The sequence below is a fragment of the Cynocephalus volans genome, chromosome 8, assembly GCF_027409185.1.
Source record: "Cynocephalus volans isolate mCynVol1 chromosome 8, mCynVol1.pri, whole genome shotgun sequence".
NCBI classification, from domain to species: domain Eukaryota; kingdom Metazoa; phylum Chordata; class Mammalia; order Dermoptera; family Cynocephalidae; genus Cynocephalus; species Cynocephalus volans.
The window spans coordinates 71661667-71683312 of NC_084467.1; positions in this window are offsets into that span (position 1 = coordinate 71661667).

Sequence of the window (21646 nt, forward strand, 5' to 3'; positions counted from 1 at the left end):
GAGAAAAAGGACCCAAACATTTGCCTACCTGAAGCAGGTACCACTGGCTGCATAAAAGATGGTAAGAAGATACAGCTAAAAATTGTTAACAAATTGCTAAAGATGGAAAGTAAGCTGGCATGAGAGTGCAGAACCTCTGGGGACTTTAGATATTACAAAATTCTCACATTCTTGTATTAAAATCTTGACCTCACAAGTCTTTAATGGGGATGATAGGGGGAAATTCTGAGATAAATTTCCTCATGGTGCTTAATGGAGAAAGGAAAAAGTAACACTGCCCAAACTCCACCCCAAATCATTTTTCTTATCTCCTTTCCAGATCAAATGTCTTAATCTTTGATGGTAATGAAGAGTAACACAAAAAAGTGTTGCTTTCTGGCACTGGTGAGAACCCATTACAATTTGGGAGAGGGAACTTTTATAAAAGCATTACCCATGGGGAGGAGTTCCAAGCTCAACACTACAGCAGGAGGAGAGGCAAGAGGATTGTGAGGGATACACCCTGTTGGACTCACAGACACTGTATTAACCTAAGTCTGAGGCTTCATTAAAACAATAGCAAATGTCCCATCCCCCTACCACCAGGGTAACAGCTGCTGACTAAAAATAGCAGTGGTGTACAGCTGTGACAGCTGTAAGAAGCAGATTTTCTCTGAGGAGCAGTGCAGTAGTAGGAAAATAAAATACCCAAGGGGAAGCAAATACTTAAAAAAAATCAGCTTAGGCATGTATGCCACACTCTAACCAAAGATATCACTGGAGGAAATTGAAATGTGTGGTAAACTGAGACTAGCCATAGTAACAACAAGTCTCAAACACAGCCCAACTCCTAACTAGATTAACACAACCCCTCACTAATGGGCTATTGGGGAAAAAAATATGTGCTCATTTCCAAGCATAGAAATATTTACCTCACTATCTACTGTCCTACACAAGATGCCTGATTTTCAGCAAAAAATAAACAAACAAACAAACAAAAAGTCCAGAAATACATATTCTGAAGAGATAAAAGCAATCACCAGAACTAGACTCTATTATGACACTAAAGTTGAAACTATTTGATGGAATATTAAAAATAACTATGATTAATACATTAAAAGCTCTAATGGAAAAGTAAGATTGCATGCAAGATCAGATAGGTAATTTCAATGAAGAGATAGAAACCAGGGCCAACCCCGTGGCTCACTCGGGAGAGTGTGGTGCTGGGAGCGCCGAGGCCACGGGTTTGGATCCTATATAGGTATGGCCGGTGCACTCACTGGCTGAGTGTGGTGTGAGTGACACCAAGCCGAGGGTTGCGATCCCCTTACCGGTCACCAAAAAAAAAAAAAAAAAAAAAGAGATAGAAACCAAAAGGAATTAAATGGAAATGCAAAAAATCAAAAACATAGTAACATATAGATGAAGAATGTCTTTTACAGGCTCATCAGCAGACTTGAAACATCCAAGGAAAGAATCAGTGAACTTGGAGAGAGGCCAATAGGTCACACAGTCTAAAACATAAAGTACAAATGGGGGGGGGGAGGAAGAAAAACAGAACAGAGCATCCAAGAGCTGGGGGACAATATCAAATGTTTCAATACAGACATAATAGGATTTCCAGAAAGAGAAGAGAGAATGGGCAATAGAAATATTTGAAGAAATAACAACTGAAAGTTTTCCAAAGTTATTGAAAGACACTAAGCAAACTAATCCAAAGAGATTAGAGAACACCAAGCAGGATAAATACCATAAAAACCACACCTGAGAATTTCATATTTATACAGCTGGAAGTGAAATACCAAGAGATAGTTTTGAAGGCAGCCAGAGGAAAAATGATACACGACCTGTGAAGGAAAGGAATAATAATTATAGTAGATTTCTCCTCAGGAACCATGTGAGCAAGAAGACAAGTGAGGCACATCTTTAGAATGCTGAAAGAAAAAACCAAAAACCTGTCAACTCAGAATTCTATGCTTGGTGAAAATATTCTCTAAAAGAGGAGGAGAAAGAAATTCTTTCTAAGACATACAAATTGGGAGGAATTCATTCCTGGCAGCCCCAGTCTATAGCACATTTTAAAGGAGGTTTCTCAGGCAGAAGTATTATGATACTAATCAGAAGAAATGAGGAGTGTTGAACAATGAACAAATTAAGGTAAAATAAAATTTATTTATTTAGAATTTTAGAATTTTGCTCTGAAAGATATAGTTAAATCAAATATGGTAATATTGTGATGTGTATTTAGAGTATATGTTTAAAACATGACTATGGTGCAAAGAATGTGAAGGAGGGATTGGGAAAGTACTCATAAAATCAGAATACTAAAACTGAAGTGATGTGTTATTTGAAGGTAGGCTCAGATAGTTTAAAAATTTATATTGAGAAACCTTTGACAACCACTAAAAATTCAAAAAAAATGTCAATAATAATTCAATAGAAGAAATAAAATGAAGTCAGAAAAAATTGATAAACTAACCTAAACAAAGAAAAAACAGAAAAAAGAAACAAAGAAAATTATAATCCAGTCATTCTACTCCTAGGTATTTATCCAAGTAAAATGAAAAACATATTTGCATAGGAAAGATTTGTATATGAATGTTCATAGCTGCTTTATTTATAATTCCAAAAACCTAAAAAACAACTCAAATAGCCACCAAAAGATGAATGAGTAAGCAAATTGTGATATTTCTCAGCAATAAAAAAATGCACTATTGATATATACAATAATATGTATCAATCCCAAAATAATGATAATGAGAGAAAGGAACCAGTCAAAAAGGAGTTTGTTTTTATCTGTATAAAATTCTAGAGAAAGCAAACTTACCTGTAGTGACAAAAGGTAGATCGATGGTTGCTTAGCAATAGAGGCAAGGATGGGTAGGGTGTGGGATATTACAATGTAGCAGGAGAAAACATTGGCGGTGTTGGATATGTTTATCTTGATGTGTTGGTTTCATGCATGTGTGTGTTTGTGAGAGTGTGTGTTTGTGTATGCCAAAACTTATCAAGCTGTAGCTATTAAATATGTTCCATTTGCAGTATATCAGTTACATCTCAATAAAGCTGTTGAGAAAATATGACTAATGAAGACACTTATAACACGTTCTGGTTTGAAACAACCTTATTTTTTATTTCCTAACAGCTTTGTTGTGCTTCTGTAAATTTGTTTTCCTACTTTTCTGATGAAGGACCAGAAAATCATGCTTAACTTCACTTATACAAAAATTGTAGCCTCCCAATACATGAAAAAATTTGTGCCACATCCTACATTACTTAGTAGTGTCACAAAGTCCAAAATTCTGACTTTTAATCTCCATCTAGTGTTCTTCCTACTCAGTCATTATGTGTCTAGCTGCTCACCAAATCCTTTTTCTCTTCTTTCTGGGCACATGGCTAGACTACATTTCCCATCCTCCCTTGCTGTTGGATGTGGCCACGTGACTGAGTTCTAGCCAATGGTATATAAGCAGAAGTGATAGGCACCACTTAGAGACCTGGCCCTTAAACACCTTTTTTACCTGATCTCTTTGTCTTTCCCCATTGTTTGGCTGAATGAGGACCGCCCCCCCCCCCCAAGGCTCTATAGAAAGACAGAGCCATGATATAAAAATGCTTTTGTCTGTAAATTGAAATGTGGAAAGCTGCCTGCTAACCATGGATGTTGGAATTAGACTATTATGTGCTCATGAATTAAATTTTATTGAGATAAGCCATGAAATTTGGTGGTTGGTTTGCTACAGCACCCATATTATCATACCTAATATGCGTTGTTAATTTTTATAGCATTATTGGTGGTAATAAAGGTGACCCTTAGGATGGACAGTGTCTTCCCTGGGACAATTCTTTTTTTTTTTTTTTTAAAGCTATTTCTATACATGTTACTCTGGTGCCAGACTTACAATAGATATTTAATAAATGCTTCTTAACTTTCTTGACTTTTTTTTTTTTCCTTTTGTTTTTTGGGATACAGATAGAGAATGTACTTTTATTTGTTTCAACTAGCATTTCTTTATGGTAAAATTAAAAAGCAAATTTTAGAAGTTTTGTCAATGTAGTTGTCTCACTGTACCTTTCTCTATTATCTGCAAGAATAAGGATTATATAACATTGTGATTGAAGGAAATAATTGCTATTGAAATAGAGTGTGTATAAGGATTTGTAGTTACTTGCAGAAAACTTATTCACACTTTTGATCAAAATTCCATTATACAATTCCAAATTATGTTTTCAAAAATAAAACAAAATATTCTTCGTTAGTGCAAAATCATACTGTAAAAAGATTATTTTATGAATAGTGATATTTCACTTCAATTTGTGGGTGTTGCTTCTAAAGAATCTACTAAGTGGTTCTATTTTCTCTACAGGATTTACTAAAACAAGCTATAGGAATGCAGAAGATTCTACAGTCCAGCTAACTGGTAATTGTTACAAATGCAATCCCATGGCATTCCTTTCATGGGTAAACTCAGTAGCTGCAGTACTACCTCCCCTAGGCACTCACTCCTCCTTGTGTGTGGAATAACCACAGGCTCTAAATTCAAAATGCACCCCAAAGGAGGAAAAAAAGGAATCTTTTCTCAAATTGCAAGAAATAGCTTCTCTAGAGAAATTACTGCAATCATAACAGAATTGCTATTTCTTTAAGGAATAAAAAGGAATGTATGTGGATAGTTGGGAGTCTGGAGTTTAGAGTGGGAGATGTGAAACAGCCACTGCAAAATGTAGAAAAGCCCCTCCTTTGCAGCACATGGTTGAATGGAGCCCTTACTTGACAAGTACAGATGGGCTCTGAAAAAATGTGAGCTAACTCAGTTCAGAGGATAGTGTTACCTGGGGCTATGTGCTTTACACACTGAGATCACAGGTGTTCGATGAACATTTGTGATATTCTCAGTGAAGCTCTGTCCTCACTACTTTGTGTGCTTATTTATCACAGATACCTACTCACTAGAGAAGTAGACACATGTTTGGTAACAGACCCATTTCATAAATACTAAAAAGGAAATCTTCATTCAAAGGATGGAGAGCTTAAGAGCTCAAATAGGTTGGGAATACCCCAAAGAGAGGTTGACGAGAAAGCCTTGAGGCAGGTCATAGGTCACAGACCTTCCGATAAGTGAGAAGTCACTTAAAACCCTCCTCTATACTTTATTCAAAATATATCAATGGACTTAATGTGAATAAGTCAACTCCATTTCTTTTTCCTGGAAGATCATAAATAGAAAATCAAAGAGCTAAAATCAGAGGGCTAGAAAGGACTTAGAGAAGTCACAGAGTTCACCAGTTTGCCTCCCAGCATAGGACGGCATCTAAGTCTAACAAGGCAGGTGATGAATATTCTTAAAGGCGGCTGGTGGTTCACACTGTTCAAATGCATGTCCAACTACTGTTTATTAAAAGAAAGATTTTTTTTTCTTTTTTTTGCACTGATACTAGTGGTAAAGCTCTTCTAACTTAAATGTTTTCAATATCACAAGCTACCAATGCTCTTATAGAGGTTTATAATTCTTGAACTTCCCACCAACATTAGGCAGCTTGATTTAGAATTGTGACTTTAAATCACTTAGCCACGGACTGATGGGACAGATTTTTTTAACCTCTTTTTGCCTGGACTTTTCTCCCTATCCACAAGCAGTTGCAGCTGGGCTATCAAAAATTTTTCCTACTTTTTTTTCTCTCCCTATATCTTATTCCTGGGATCATTAATTAAAATTAGGAAAAATCAGGTATAACGGAGGGAACCCTGAAATGGTAGTCAAAAGACACAGATTCTAATTTTTAGTTGTATGATGTGTTTTGAAACCTTGGGCAGTTTGTTTGCTCTCTCTGAAGGAGCTTTTATTGACCTCAGAAGTCACTTTAGTTGTATCAAAAGGTGTTTGATGAATAGCTATTATGTGCCAGTCACTTTAAAAACATGCTGCCATTTAATCCCACAACAACCTTTTGAGATATTAGATCAGCAACATTTGCAAAGTCACTAGGTTGGCAAGTGGAAATGTGGGATTAAAATACTTGCTTCACTTCTCGAAGTACCTCCCAACTCTATTGTTAGTTAGTCTGGGAATAAAGGTGTTATGTTAGGAACATCTGGGAAGACAAAAATTTTTGTCTTTGACTAATACCATTTCTACTTTGAATCAAAATCACCAGAAACAGGAAACTGTTTTTTTGTGTGTTTTGTTTGTTTTCCTATTTTAAACCCTCAGATACAGAAGACTGTGGTCCACTGAAAGTTAGATTTCATTGGCTGTGAAAACACTAACCTGTTGTCAGGTATATAAAGGAAGTTGTAGAAAAGTATTAATTGCTTTCTAGCTTTACTATGCTTAAATTTGTACACCTTGGCAGTCTTACAGATAACAAATCTGCATTATAATCTGCTCCAGTATTATTGTTCAGCACTGAACAATAGCTTAGGTCAATGGTTCTCAATCGGGGGCAATTTTACACCCCCTCCCCCTGCACTGGGACACTGGGCAATGTTTCAAGACATTTTTGGTTGTCACATCTGTGGAGTGGGTGTTCTGTTAACCTCTAGTGGGTAGAGGCCGGTGATACTGCTAAACATCTTACAGTGTACAAAACAGCTCCTGAAACAGAATTATCTTGTTCAAAATGTCAGTAGTACTGAGGGTGAGAAACTCTGGCTTAGTTCAAAAACATCTCTTTAGTGCTGTCTTTGTGCCAGACACTATGCTAGTTGCTGAAAATGTGAAGTGAACAGGACATAATCTGTGTCCCAGGAGTTGTCTATCTGTAGAAGGAACAAATAAGCAGTTTTCAGGTAGTGTGGTAGAAGCTCTGATGGAGGCATGTGTAGCAAATCACCCATGGGCCAGTTAACCCCATTGGAGAGTCAGAGAAACTACCTTGGAAAGGATTCGGCAAGTGGAGGGAGATGGGGTTTGAGGAAGGGGTGATGGTGTTCCATCATAAGAAACTGCATAAGCAAAGTCATGACGCTGTTAAATAGCATAATCACTTCAGTGTTTGGTCATAATTGAAGTTTAGAGTGAGAAGCTTGGAGCACTGGAAGATAAGCCTGGAGGTCTAGGCATAGGCTAGGAGAGGATTTTGGATACTACCCTTGGCATGTTGTCAGATCTTAATCTTTCCAAGTGCTCTTTCTTTCCGTGGGAGTAACCCAGGAACTAGCTAGCAGGAGGCCCACAAAGGCTAGACATGCTGCTATGGATAGAGCTGGAATCAGAGTGGTAGACTTATGGAGAATGGAACCCAAGAAGCAAATAAAGACAATTTTATAACTCTGCTCAACTGTGCTTTCTCTCAATGGTGCATTCTGATGAGCCATCCTACTGCCCAGAACAGTCATCATCTCTAAGATTTAAAAAGTTTAAATTTTGGTGGCAAGACCCACTTTAATTCCAGTTCAAAGGTTGTCCTTATTTTAGTACAAGTAGACAAGGTTGCTACACAATCAGAAGACTAACTGGCAGAGTTCTATTGTCATGCAAGGCAAGGCAATGCCCAATACTTTAGATCCTATACCACTCAAGAGACGACTTCTCCTTCTATTCCATTCCAGTCCAGTGAAATTTAGGACTGCCTCGCTTCCTTCACATGCTGAGAAGGGTCGCATAGCACTGATGTATTGTCTGAACTGCCTTTTCTTCAAAGCTGACTTGTGCAACAAAGAAGGTTCTAACGTTATTGGACTTGTTTCAAGCTGCAAAGTCAATCTCTCTTAATGATGGTATAATAGGACAGCTTTTATTCCATAAATGAGAATGAGAATAAAGAAGGGGAAAATGGGTTTTTGAGAGTTTGTGTATCAAAGAAGTGGACGCTCAGGTGGACTCTTTCATTGTTATCACAGAAGCAAAAACGTTGTTGAAATTTCTGTAGGTCACCACATCAGCAGCTTTCTATCTTATATTCATGTTCATCCCAGGAGAGTAGAAGGAGGCTGTGCCCAGGCTGAGCAGGGACGTGAATAGTAAGAAGGAGTCGTGCAACCTCACGGCTTGTCTAGACCTTCCTCGAGAATCCTAGGGCCATTTGCATTTTCTCAAATATAAAGGTGTTGTGCAAGTCTGGTTCAAGGACAATAACAGAAATAAGACTGTTCTTATCCAAAAATGTAGATAAGTAAGCACATTTTTAAAAAGAGAAAGAAATAAAAGAAGGAATGGAGACTTCAGCCTGAATTCCACATCTCAGAATTCTGATGAACCTCAACTCCAGGCCTGGGTCTCTTGGTCTCACCCATTTAAGTTGCTGTTCTTCTGCTACATGTTGTGAGAGCACTTACTCTTTCTTTTGGACCGTCCATAAATATGTAAATCTTGACTGGATGGGAATGAACTTTCAGGACAATGGACCTAATCTGTGTGGCTAAACATTTGTTGCCAAATAGGCCTATTTCCTAGATCCAAGCTCCCTTGGGTGGAGAGCTATAGAATCTTCCTCCACATATTTAAACCCCTTTCTGTGAGTATCTTCCAAACCTCTTTGAATGCCCAGAAATAATGAGCACATATAATGGTGGGTCTGAAAAGGGAAAGGAACGGGTTTGCCAGGAAAGGTCAAGAGCCATTTAGAGACGGTTCCATTTCACTTTTTACCATGCACACATCGGGTCAAACAAACTTATTTTTGAAGTTAAAATTTATTGTCTGAAATCTATTCCATACAAAATAATTCCATATGAGACCATATTTTAGAGTCCCTATTAGCAATTTTAAACAAATAATTTTGAGATGAATTTTCGTAGCATGAGAGTTTAAGAAACAAATCTTCTCAACCATCTCTTAATGGATATCTCTCGTTCTACAATATTTGATTTTTAAAGGGCATGTTATTTTCCATAACCTTGTAGTTTTTTTCTTCAGACATAGAATCAAAGCAAAATCCCTTAATTTTTAAGATTGTAGTTAGTGCCATTAAGATTTATTCAGCTAGCTTCCAGGTTATCATGTTTGTTAATCTGGATTTTCACAAACTAAATGGTCTGAAAATAACTAATTATACAGTGTGACAAAGGGGGATTATACATTTCTCTCCCAAAAGTATTGTGCTGAAAGCACAAATTTTATTTTATTTTCCACAACATAAAAATTAAAGAGAGGTTGTAGGACAAATAATTGTCTCAACTCCATGTAGCTTTTTGCTCTGTTCTAGGCTCTCATTGCTAGTGATAGATGCTGTGGGTTCACTAGGAGAGTTCTATTGTTTAATTTGATATCCTGACATTCAGTGTTTTCATCAGACATCTAGTTGTCTCAGACGTCTTTAAGCTGTTTTCTGAGAGTGATAGAGTCAAAAAAACATGCCTCTTTAAGCTGTCATTCTGCTTAACTCCTCCTCTGCAATTACATTTGCATGCATAATACATCATAACAAATTAGATGTTGCAAAGGCACACCAGAGGAATTATATGAGCTTATGGCAAGAGATGAAACTGATGTAACAGGAGAGGAGGAAACTGGAGGATGAGGGAAAGAAGAGAAAGAAAACTAATGAATGAAAACCATCATAAGAGATGGCAGCTGAAATCTATCTTTTCATCTTTTTAAGGCCAGTGATCAATTACAGAAAAGTAAATGAAGAGGGAAAAAAAGGAAAAACGCAAAACCAATTTTGTTACTATGGCAGTCTGTGAAGAGATCAAAATTAAACAATGTGTTTGGTTCTACAAGGGAAGATACTCATTGGTTTTTAGACAGTAAAAGTAACTATGACTGAGAAAAAACCTTTATCTTACATTTTAACCTGAAAAAATAAAAAGAAAGATATTGGTGTTGTAATTTAAGCTTGTTGGAAGTGTTTTCTAGTAGACTGGAAACAATCTTCTTGACTAAATGAACCTAGGCCAAAATTATAGCTATACCCATAAACACCGTAGCTATTCTGTTCTGCTCTTACCTTATAATGACTGGATTAAAGCGTTTTTCTTACGTGATTCTATGTCTTCTGGCCTCCTGACACATGAAATTGGCCACTTTAGAAGCACTGGTGCCTGATGGTCATTGAAAGGCCATTGTCCCTCAAATGCTATTAGTACATGTCATACCTTGGCCAGTAACTTGTGCAAAGACCAGGTGCGTCTGTAAAAGGTTTAAATAGCCACTTTCAAAATGGCAAAGATCAGCCAGTATCTGCTGATGATTTTAAATGTTTTGCTTGGTCTGACAAAAGCAGGAGAAATAAGAATTGGACTCACAGTCCCCTCAGTTTTTTGTTTCCTTTTTTTGTTTTTTCTGTCTCCATTTTTCTTATTCATTTGCTGTCTGTTTTCTACAAATCCATAAGGGAAATAATAAATTTTCAGTAACATGGAAGTTGGATTAAGTTCAGGAGAAGCCCAAAATATTATAGTGTTTACGATACAGGCTATAAATCTTTTCCTTTCTGTCCTGCTCTCCTCGGGTTCTATTTCCTTCACTTCCTTTCAGTCCTATCACTTCTCCTCTCATCTCAGGCCAGGAGTCTCACTCTGCAAGGAGGAATGTAACAGATTGCTTCAGTGAAGCATTTACCATTCTCCAGGTTTTTTCTCATCATTCTCTCGCAGCCTTTTCCCAGTGCTCCTGACAATGTGGAAGAGCTCCCCAGCCAATCATTTTCTGGCATTCCATTGGTTCCATGGTGGGACCCGGGGAAGCCCATCAGCCTCTGCTAGGCTGATAACCATCATTGCTTCTAATGTTTGCTTTGGTATTTCTCATCACAGCATGCATCTGTTGGGGAGATAAAAGGAGAGATTTACAAATATATAATCAGCAGATGTATGAAGGCTGTTGAGGCAAAGTAGACTAAGAAGGAAGCATATCCACATATTCTGGGTTAACAGTAGATAAATATGCTGGCTTTTGTATGATTAGGTCATTACTAACACCTGGAGGCTGTCTCGGTCCTTGGAGGAAAACCATGGAGAATATTTGGTAGCGAACACATTTGGTTCACAGAGGGGGTTATTCTGAGCCAGATTGCAAAACATTTTAAAATGGAATATTGCCTGCATAAAAGAGGCAGATATTTTAGCTTTGCTACATAACAGGAGTTCTCTAGTGAATCCTTCTACATAATGGAGCCGTATGGTAGGTCTATGGAATATCACACTCTCATGTCAGAAAAGCATACATATCCTTAGCCAAATGTTTCCGTGTGGATTCGAGCATATACAGTATTATTTAATCACTTTCTCCTGGGCTCCTGTGTATTAGTGCCATAGTCCCTATTACATAAAGAACCTCACTTAAAACCAGTGGGGTTTCTGAATACTAATAAGTTTTCTTAACTGTAGTCTTTTAAATATTGTTGAAGTCTATCTTCTCTTCCTCTTCAGTATCCTCTTTTTTCCCGTCTAAATTTCCTACATGAAAAACATGAGGAATTTTGGAAACTTTTGAAACAAATATCAAAATATTTTCATATTTGAGGCATTCAGTTTACCTTAATTAATATATCACTAGTAGATATTATTGTCTGTCCTCATAAAACAAACACTATTGATGAATTTCTCCAGCCCATGTGATAGAAGCCATAATTTTTAAGGAAGGGAACAAAAGGACAGATCATAAACCTGAGAGGAAGGAAACAAACACCATGAAATTAATTACCTAGCTTTTGTTTGACACCAGGAAAAACAAAGTGTAGTGACTTCTCAGCATGGACCCAGATATCTAGAAAACTATACATAACCAGGGGAAGCCCTGTGGGTCACACTGAGTCATGAGGATATCGGGGAGGTTGCCTTAGGATGACACTGTCCAACAGAGAGGAATTGCCTGCCCTGCTAAGAGATTAAAACTTAATACTGTAGGATATTATATAATTCTAGGTCTGTCTCTATTCCTTTCTACTTTCTCTCTCATATTGCCTGTTGTGTTTTCCTTTCTGTTTACCTACAGTGAATATCTTGTGCTTTTTTTAATTAAAAAAAATTTTTTTTCAACCTTTTACTTTTGTAAATTGATTCTCTATGGGCTCAATTTCTTAAATCCAAAACTTTCCTTTCTATATGCTGAAGTTAGAAGAGAGAATTAACCTGGGTGTTGAATACTATGCCTACAAAAAAGAAAAATGGCAGTGATTTTTAGACAGAATTAAATGAATAATGACACTAAAATAAGAGTGGCACAGAATGATGTAAATACCAGCATCAGACATGCTGGCTTCCTTGGTTTAACATTACCTAAGCTATTTTGAGACAAAGCTGCTTGTCTTTAATGATTACAAATCTTCTTTCATCTCTAGGGTGAGATGAAAAAGAAATTATATCTGTTTTTCTTCATTGTCTAAAAGGTATAAGCATAATCTATATGATAAACATGTGGCAAGCAACTGGCACATGAATAATTCAGGAATGTTGAACAAGGGATACATTACAGAATGCTGTTCCCCACGTCTCCCTCCTCCTTCCCCATTCCCATCTGCAGTACTCAATACCAGCCTGACATGCATTGAGTAGGCATGTTCAATTTGAAGTTTAGGGGACTTTTCAAATTCTATTGTAACTCCAGAAAATAAAATGAAACAAAACTTTCTATTTCATTTTAAAGTACTATATTCCCTCTCTAAGAGACAAGCTCACCTCCTCTTCTAGTTGAACAATTTTGAAATTCAGAGAAAGCTGAATTTAGAGAAGATTTATCTTTCTCTGCTTATATCCTACTTCCTAGAATTTCTATGAGTTATATTGTTTTAGGGTTTCATACAAAAATACTCTTGGTATTGTACCAATTTAATGTTCTAAAGGAAACTTTTGCCCTTGAGATTCTTCTAGTATGCTGCATTTGGATTCAATGAAAGAGTTTATGTTCATAATTTTTGCTATCTTATGGGATTTTCTTTGCGGTCTGTCTTACAGCAATTTGGGGATGAGAAAGGAGGTGAGAATCAATATTGTATTATCAATTTCCATTAATTGCCATCAGCCTCTGTCCCTCCCCCTAAAATTCTCATCCACACAATCTTCTCCTTTCATGGCATTAGTATATGATAACACTTTGCTTTACAGCCTAAACATAATACTGCAAAGGCAAAGGGAAAAAAGCCATTTCAAAACAACTATTGGTTTTGTAGCCAAACTGTTCTTCAGTTCTTGATGCAAAAAAATACAAATTGCAAAAATTCTACTTTTTCCGTACATTCAATGGCTAATCATATTACTTTTTAAATGATAGATATGCCTATTTATCTGATAGAAATGACTTTTCAGTTTTTAATTTGGATATATATTTTGAATACTGAAAGGAAAATATTAAAAAGATTCAGAAGTTTATTATATTGTAATATCTTATATGCATGCAGCTTTCCCTCTGTGTTGGTATTGGTGAGCGGATACTAACAATAACACTTGGAGAACTTTATTATCCAATTTTGTGTGCATTCAATAGGATTATGAGTTTTTGATCATACAAATGCAAAACAGATCTGGCAGTAACAGGAAGTAACATAGTTCTAGAAGCACAATTTCCATTTTATTAATCCTAGATAGAACAACTTTTTCCAAATTGCTACACAGCTTGAATTATCTGTTCAGTTTCTCTGTTTATTCCTTGCACCACTAACCTCAGAATGTTGGTGGTTTACATAAATTCACAATCCTATGAAATCTAGGGGACTGGAAACGTTTGGATGTTTTCCACATGACTAAGTTGGAGCCAATAAACTTTTTAGCTTTCTTTGTGGGTGGTCTCTGTTAGTCTTGGTTAGTGACCTGTGAAAGTTAGAAGTGATGAAGAAGACTTTAGAGATTTATTTAAGGTAAATACGTATAATAGCTCACAAATTTACTACAACTCTCTCTAATGTGCCGCTGAAATCCTCTTTCTATACGAGAAGCCCTTGAAATGAGGTGGCTCAGTTACTTCAGCAACAAACTACCTCAAAGGGATCCATTCACGTTTTGACTCCTGCCACTTGAGTGCAGTGCAGGCAGGGTTCCAGAGTGTTGGCTGTTACAGAAGGGTGAAGGTCTGGAATTCTCCCACAGAGGACGTTCTCCTGGAGCTTGCATGGTCTCTTTCATATTCTGCCATCTTAAACAAAATGCCCTGAGGAACACACCATCCCGATGAGCCCTCTGAATATCATTTGCTATGTTCCAATCACTGCAGCTTCCTTCTGAGGAAACTGGCATCATCTCACAGTCCTTTTCTCCATCACTACTCCTGTCCTCATCACGGATGACTTCAACCCCCATGTGGGTAATGGCCCTGACAACCAAACTTCAATTTTTTAAAAACTTTTTGCCTTTTAACAGTCCTCTCCTATGGCTACAAGTGGCCTTTGTCAACATCCAGAACGCTTCTACCTCATTATCTCACTCTTTGAAAACAACCTGTCAGCCCCCAGTTCCTTCACTCTCTTAATCCCACTAAAATTTCTCTTCCATCTCATTAATATCTCCAGTTCTTGAACCTCTCTCCATTTTCTCCAAGTCTCAATCATTATCTCTCTGACTGCAACCTCATGTTGCATAATGGAAAGGCCTCATTTGCTAAACCCTCAAATTTCTATCATCTTGTTCTTTTGGCAAATCTACTCTATGCATCTCTGACCTGAAGGCAGGAGTTGTATTTGATTCAATTTTGAATTGACAGAATATATGGCCAATCATAGTGTTATTGCTCAGTGACTTTTACTGAGCTGGTATTGGAAGGAGACTTCAATGAATTAAACTTAATCTGGAGTTTCACTACTTGATAACTGGGTTAATAATGGTAGCACTGGAAGAAATGGAGACTTTGTGGGTAGAAGGTTGCAGAAGAGTGGGGTGAGGAATCATCAGCTCAGTTACTGGATGTGTGAGGTAAATGTGCATATCTCATGTGAAAAGTTATTTAGAAATTAAAAATGTAAATTTGGGAATTTCTGGAGAAGTGAGGACTGCAGATAGTGATCTGGAAATCATTTGAATAGTTGTCGCTTCACAACAGCAATAAGGGAGGTTGACGACACCTCCTGTATCTCATGCTCTGTCATAGGTTCTTTTGCAAATGTTATCTCATTTAATCTTCGGAGCAAAGGAAAGGGAGGATATTATTAATCCCATTTTACAGATTAGGAAACTAGAGTCTAGAGAATCTATGGCAATAGCTGCAGGTCACCTCAATGGAAAAGTATCGAGGAAACAGTCCAAGAAACATAAGACAGTTTTAGTGTAAGTAGTTGCTCAACAAATATTTCCTGGTTAATTTATTTAATAGAGTCACAAAGACACAGGGATAAGAGAATTTAAAGAGAAAGGAGGTGGTTTTTGATGCTGGAGTGTTCCAGGATGGCGAAAGAAGAAATAGACTGAGAAGAAATCGTTAGTTTGGTATTCTAAACTCACTCACTGGTGCTCCTCGAGAATAAAGGCTCAGTGGAGTAAAGACAACTGAAGTTAATCGCAGGATACAAGGAAACCACAGCTGGGAGATGTTTGGCAGTGAGTGGAGGCAGAGCTCGAAGGGTCAGGAGATTTAAATGAAGATTTGCCTTAAATTAGTTTTGTGGTTTGTGTTACAGGCTAGGTAGGCCAGACAAAATCCCAGTGGGTGCCACAGGAAAGTCATCTTTTCAAGTAGTCACTGGAGGAGGTGACCCAAGGGCAGCCTGCATCTACACGGCCTCTCAGCATGCCGGCTGGCTCTCTGACTGCAGAGGCAGCAGAAACAAGGTTGTAGGAAATGCACACCCACTCCTAACCATGTCTACCAGAGCATCTTTTCAGCTCACAGCCCATCAGACAGAATAGTCAGTGGCCCTGACCTACTATGGAGAAAGGCTGGAAAATGTAGGGGCGCCTGTGCAGTGTTTGGTAAGCACAACTCTCTGCCACATGAGTAAAGCAGGTCATATTGCTTATTGACATCTTAAGCTATATCAGACACGTTATACTTTGCAACTGATCTTGGACTGTTTTAGTTTGAACCAGGTGATCCTGGAGTGACTGGCAAGTTCCATGTCATTAGGTATGGACAGGACCTTCTTGCCCTACTTGCTGCAATGCCTTTACCCCTTCTCAAGTTAATACTAGAAATGGTAACTTTGGAAAAATTTTCACACAAAATGTTTCGTAACATTTGGCAGTTTTGCAGATGTATGCTTTGGCATGGGGCTGCCAGCTTGCTGGCCTGGGTAGAGAGAGGCTGAAAGGCAGCATTCCACCAGAGATGAGAAAAATATAAAATACTAAATGGATCAGCAACACTGTCTCCATCTGGAGACTCTGGAATTGAAGCGTTATTTTTTACCTTCCTTTTATACCTGTACAGGTTGGTCAAGCCATATCCATTGCCTATCAGTGTCACCCTTCATTCAGCCAACCTGAGGGGCAAAGTGTCACGTGGGTAGGGGAGGGCAAGGCTTTGTCCCTCTAACCTCCCCTGCAGCAGTTGGTGGTCTCCACACTGTTTTCAGCGTGGAGACCCAGCACCCAGATTTCTCCAGTGTACAATATGTACAGTGGTTGCTATTCCTCTTTCCCCAGGTCTCAGAACACCAACCATCCTGAACAAAGCCCTGGAAGCTGCAATAAAAAGGTTTTAAAAGCTCAGAAAGGAGGGCCCGAGGAAGTACCACCATAGTCAAGGCAAATTAGTATCACCCAGTGGAAAAGAAGTTCTCCCTTCCATGAAGGGAACACTCACCAGTGTGTCTCCTGAGGCATCGTAGATTTCCCCATTTTAAGACAAATGATCTGATCTAATGTGATGATCTGTGGGCAAGCATTCAGCAGAGAAAACAACGATGAGCTCTCAGATACAAAACACAAACTTCCTCTAGGCAAAAAAAAAAAAAAAGAAGAAGAAAATGTGGACGAAAGCCATATATCAATAACCTTGTTGCTCATGGAAGATAGTCTAGGACTCCAGAGAGCTAGGTGTGAAAATCACTGGTCCAGTACGAAAAAGGCTAGTACTAAAGGACTGCAATGATACACTTATAATTTTGCAATCAGATGAAAAGAAACCGTGAGTTTTTATTTACAACTCTGGGTTTCTTTCTGCCCATGTTATGTTAAAGATTTTCCCATCTATTCCAAATCTCTGATGTCAAGATTCTGGTGTGATCTTACCTCTCTCTTCATTTCTAAAGTCACCCAAATTCACTCTGCCTCTTTTCTATGATCTCATCCATGCTGCTTTCTCTGTCCGGAATCTTTTCCTTTGTGTTTATCTGGGTAACTCCTACTCCTCCTGTAAATCTCAGCTTATTGTCATTTCTAGAGAACTTCACTAAAATCCAAAATATAATTTAGGTCTTGTTTTGTACTCTCAAAACATATTCTCCCTTTGTAACACTCTGTCATGGGTCCAGTTACATAATTATTACTGCTACTATCTGCTTAATATTCAACTTTCCTTGTTAGACCATTCGGGAAAGTTTATATAGGTCTTAATCATTACTTTGCAGCCAGCAACTCACAAAATGGGTAGGAAATGATGAGAGTTCAGTAAAGATCTGTTAAATGAATAAATGTCATAACCAGATGAGGCTTCCCATTAGCTTCTCTTTAAGGTCAAGTAAAAAGGTTGCATTTCTAATATGCTGGTATATATTCCAGTTTAAATCTAATGGGCACTGGATTGCTGGTCTAACCGTCATATTTTTTCTTTTGCATAAGTAATGATCCTGTGTATTTGAATGGTGCATTTACTAAAATGCTTTCCTTTGTACAGTAACATTTAATCTTCATACCAATGCTGCGAAGAATTTAAGTCAGTTATCATTATTATCTTGTGTATGAGGAAACTAATAAATCACCTGAGAAGTTGTATTTTTGCCTTGGCTTCTAAAGCTAATTAGTGACAGAATAAGAACCAAACCTACAATTCCTTGTCCAGTGGTAATTTAAAAAAAACAAAAAAGAAATACTACATATATAGGAGTATATAGACTTGAAGCCTATTCTGTGAGCTGTCCAGGAAACCAAATACATAATATAACTCCACCGAAGTCAGTACCACTGATTCATGTCTTTGGGTTCTGGCTTATTAAACAAATCAAACAAAAAATTAGGTTCTAGCTTCTCTAACTGAGTGAATGGAAACTCCTCAAGAGGGTTTCTGGATGTTCAGTCAGGTGGTTATTTTACATACATGCTTACGTATACAGAAGTATATTATCCTCTCATCACAATCCAAATGGGACTATTCAGAACTGGCATTTTCTAAAGCAAGTAGCAAGAACAATCAGAACATCCTGACAAACAGCTGCCTCCACAATACTAGGACAGAAATAAGATTGAAATGCCTTCTATGAAACTACTCTGGTGAATATAATTTCAGTAACCAAAAGGGTTAAAAAGTGGAAAATACTCAGAGGAAGCCTTGTTAAAGGAATTAGTAATGGGATATGGGAGCATGTTATCTTCAATTTGTGGGCATGAATCCAGACTCAATTATTAGTCACCAAAAATCTATTGCATTTGGGAATTTTACAAGCTCTGGTGAAATAATTTAGGATGGAATGCCTCTCTTTAATGGACCATTGTGCATTGACATTTTTATTTTTAAAAACAACATTCTCCATGTGCATATGTTTTCTTTTCTGACTCCTTTTACTTATTGCTGAACAGGTACTTCTCATGACGTATTTTTCTTATATTGTTTCATGCTAAAAATCATCTGTTTGCAATACATTGAAACTCCACTTTAAGACTATTTGCCTCTGAAAATACTTTCATAATTAAAGCAAATCCTTTTTGGATCCCACCCAAGAGAATTTAATTTCTGAGACAGCAATTACTTTTTGTTTCAGAAATTATCTCAGGAAGTTTCCAAAGTCTTGGGACTCAGAAGACAACTTCATTAGAAAGTGCAGCTGAGTTCTCAGCATGTTCTGGAAAGACTGTGTGACACATCATGATAGACCTCATTTTAGCTTCTCTCATATCATTGGGCCATTCCTCAAATGATTTACTGTTAGGTGGGAAAAGGGTGCATTCTGCTAAAGGAAAGGTCAGAAAGAGAGCTGGAAAAAAAATAAGGCAAGGCCAAGTAGAGAGCTGCTGGCATTGGCTTTGAGCTTACCATTCTCAACACACAATTTCTATTTTAGTTGGAGTGCATGGAGGAGTCTATGATTTTAATGACTCTGGGCCAGGTAAAGAAGGAAATGAATCAACATTATATGAGGTCATACATTCGAGAAGTAATGTCTTTATTTCCAGGCCCAGCTGATTCTGAAAAGTCACCATTACAATTCGTGGTTTTACAGATAACATCAAAAAAATAGACCAAGAGAAACAGGGCCACAGAGGCTCAACTTTATCGATCCCTAGAAACAGAGCACCTGGATTAAGCTTAAGGTGCACTGGAGGAATTCGGGGAAGTTTTTAATGCCTTAAATGCCACTCCCTCTGCTGCACCTGTTCATTGGTGAAATAGAGGACTTCACTTAGGAAAACAAGCACCTTCCATGAGCACTCAATTTACTTGTTTGAAAAAGTAATTGGAGGAAAACAAAGAGATTCTTGTTCAGTCTGAAATTCAGAAGAAACTCTTTGCCAACTTTATGAATGATGAGAGTTCCATTTTCCATGTCGAAATTGCTGGCCCTGTTGCTGATATCCATAAATTAAGCAGCTGGGTTGCTGGGTTTTTTTTTTTTTTTTTTTTCATTTTGCAATTAAGCACACAGTGCTCACAATGCACAATAGGTCCTTTAGAAGTGTGTCTAATCTGTCTACTCCCATTTTTTTTTTTGAACTAAATACAGGATCATAAACAAAGAGTCACTTACAGTACATCTGTACATAGCTGGAGAGTTGTGTTCCAAGAGGATTTACATTGGGAAAATCCCCAAAGCAATAGAAGAGACGAGCACAAACGTGTCCACACTCCGCATAGTGAGGCAGTCTGCTCCCAAGCCAACACACTGTTTCAAAGGATTGAAAGGCTCGTGTTTAATAAAACATAATTCAAATAGCTGTGTTTGCAATATCACAGGTTGCTTATAATGAGTGTTTCAGTGAAGAAGGAATACAAAAAATTATTTTCTAATGTAATATGCTAATTTAAAATTTCCACATTCTTGCTATAGTGAAGTCAAAATGTGAAGACCATATCAACCAGCAGAAAGTTGATTTCCCCACTCCCCTGGTCTCAGAATAGACCTTTAACCAAAGCTGTGAGGCTCTAGCTCCTTTTTGATAATGAATGACCTTAATTACCGTATTATTATTTTTTTTTAATTTAAGGGTAGTGAGCACCATCAATACCTTTGTTCAGGTCTAACTGTTTATTTAGAAAAGAAGTTTACTGCCGTCAGAGTCATCCAGCCTGGGAGCTGTGGCACCCTTTGGTTCACCTTCACCTCAGCGTGACAGGACAGGCAGCAACCTGGAGCTTGCACTGGGGAATCAAGCTTGGCTGTGTTTTTAAGTAACACCTGTGTTTATCTGCGCTTCGAGGTGCCAGATAGCCCTTTGTCACAAACAGCAAAGCTTCCACCAATATGCTAGTCATTTTGAGGAGGGCTTATGGTATTGTTTTGTTTTCCAAAGAATCCTTCTTTCTCCAGCTTTCTACATTTAGTTAGATTTGAATAGAATTAGAAATGTTCAGATTCAGTAATTCTAGGGCTGAATTTCTAAACCAAAGTTATAGAAATAACAGTTTAAAAATGATAATCCTCTTAATTTATTACAGAAAGAGATTCCTTTCTTCTTTATCCTCAATTTCTTTCTTTTTTTTTTCTCCCTAAGCAATCATGTGCATGTTTTTGGAGGCATAGCAGCTCTGACCCATCTCCAGAAGCAGACACATTGAAATATCTCACTATTGTGATTTCAGTTCAGGGTTTATTTTGGACCTTGAGCTCATTAGGGAAATATTTGACATCTCAACTCCAATTATTTAGTAGTCACCAAGTTGCAAAGGCCACACATAACTGCCTGCAACTGGTTATAATTGGAAAGGATCAGAAGAATGATAGCAGAAAACTGCATTTCTCTTAATCTCCAAAGACAACAATACCTCAGGTCATGATTCCTTTCCAAAATATACTGAAAGGCTAAAAGACAATAGAAGTCCTTTCAGATTAGAAGCAACCAAAATATTTCTGCAGATTGGAAATGTTACAAAGTCATCTTAGGAAACTCTTATAGATCTACATGTGTTTATTCTTTTTCTTTCTTTTTAACTCTGCATATAAAGCATTCTTATTTTTTCCTGAAAGATTAATTTATTGCATAGCTGACTGGTTCTTTCTCTCCATTGCTCTTCTCTCTCTCTTTCTTGTCCAGTCTTGATTCCGAGTTGGCCTGCTAAGGTATTTCATTGCCAAGGGCAAATATTTGTTTCTCAAGGATTCTATTTGTGAAAAGAAACCATTTCCTTACTTACAATACTTCTTTAAAAATTACTTTTCTCTTCTAGTGTTCTGTAATTGAACTATTGTTATCCATAAATCAGCCTTCTTTGTCTTCCTGGAGGCTTTATTTTACTAATACCTTCTTTACTTTCATAGAGGAATCCTCCCGGTTTCCATGGATTTTGTGAAAAGTGTACTGTTTATTTGCAGATGATTAGCTTTTCATTTTAAATATAGATTCCAGAAAAAATAAAAAAGCTTATTCACGGCTAGCATTTTGTTGTACTTCTTTTTGTATTTTTTCTCCCATCATAGATACCTTTCCTTTTTCCTTAACACTGTAACTTAAGAACGTCCCTATTTTTTCTGAAAGGAGCGTGTAATGAAC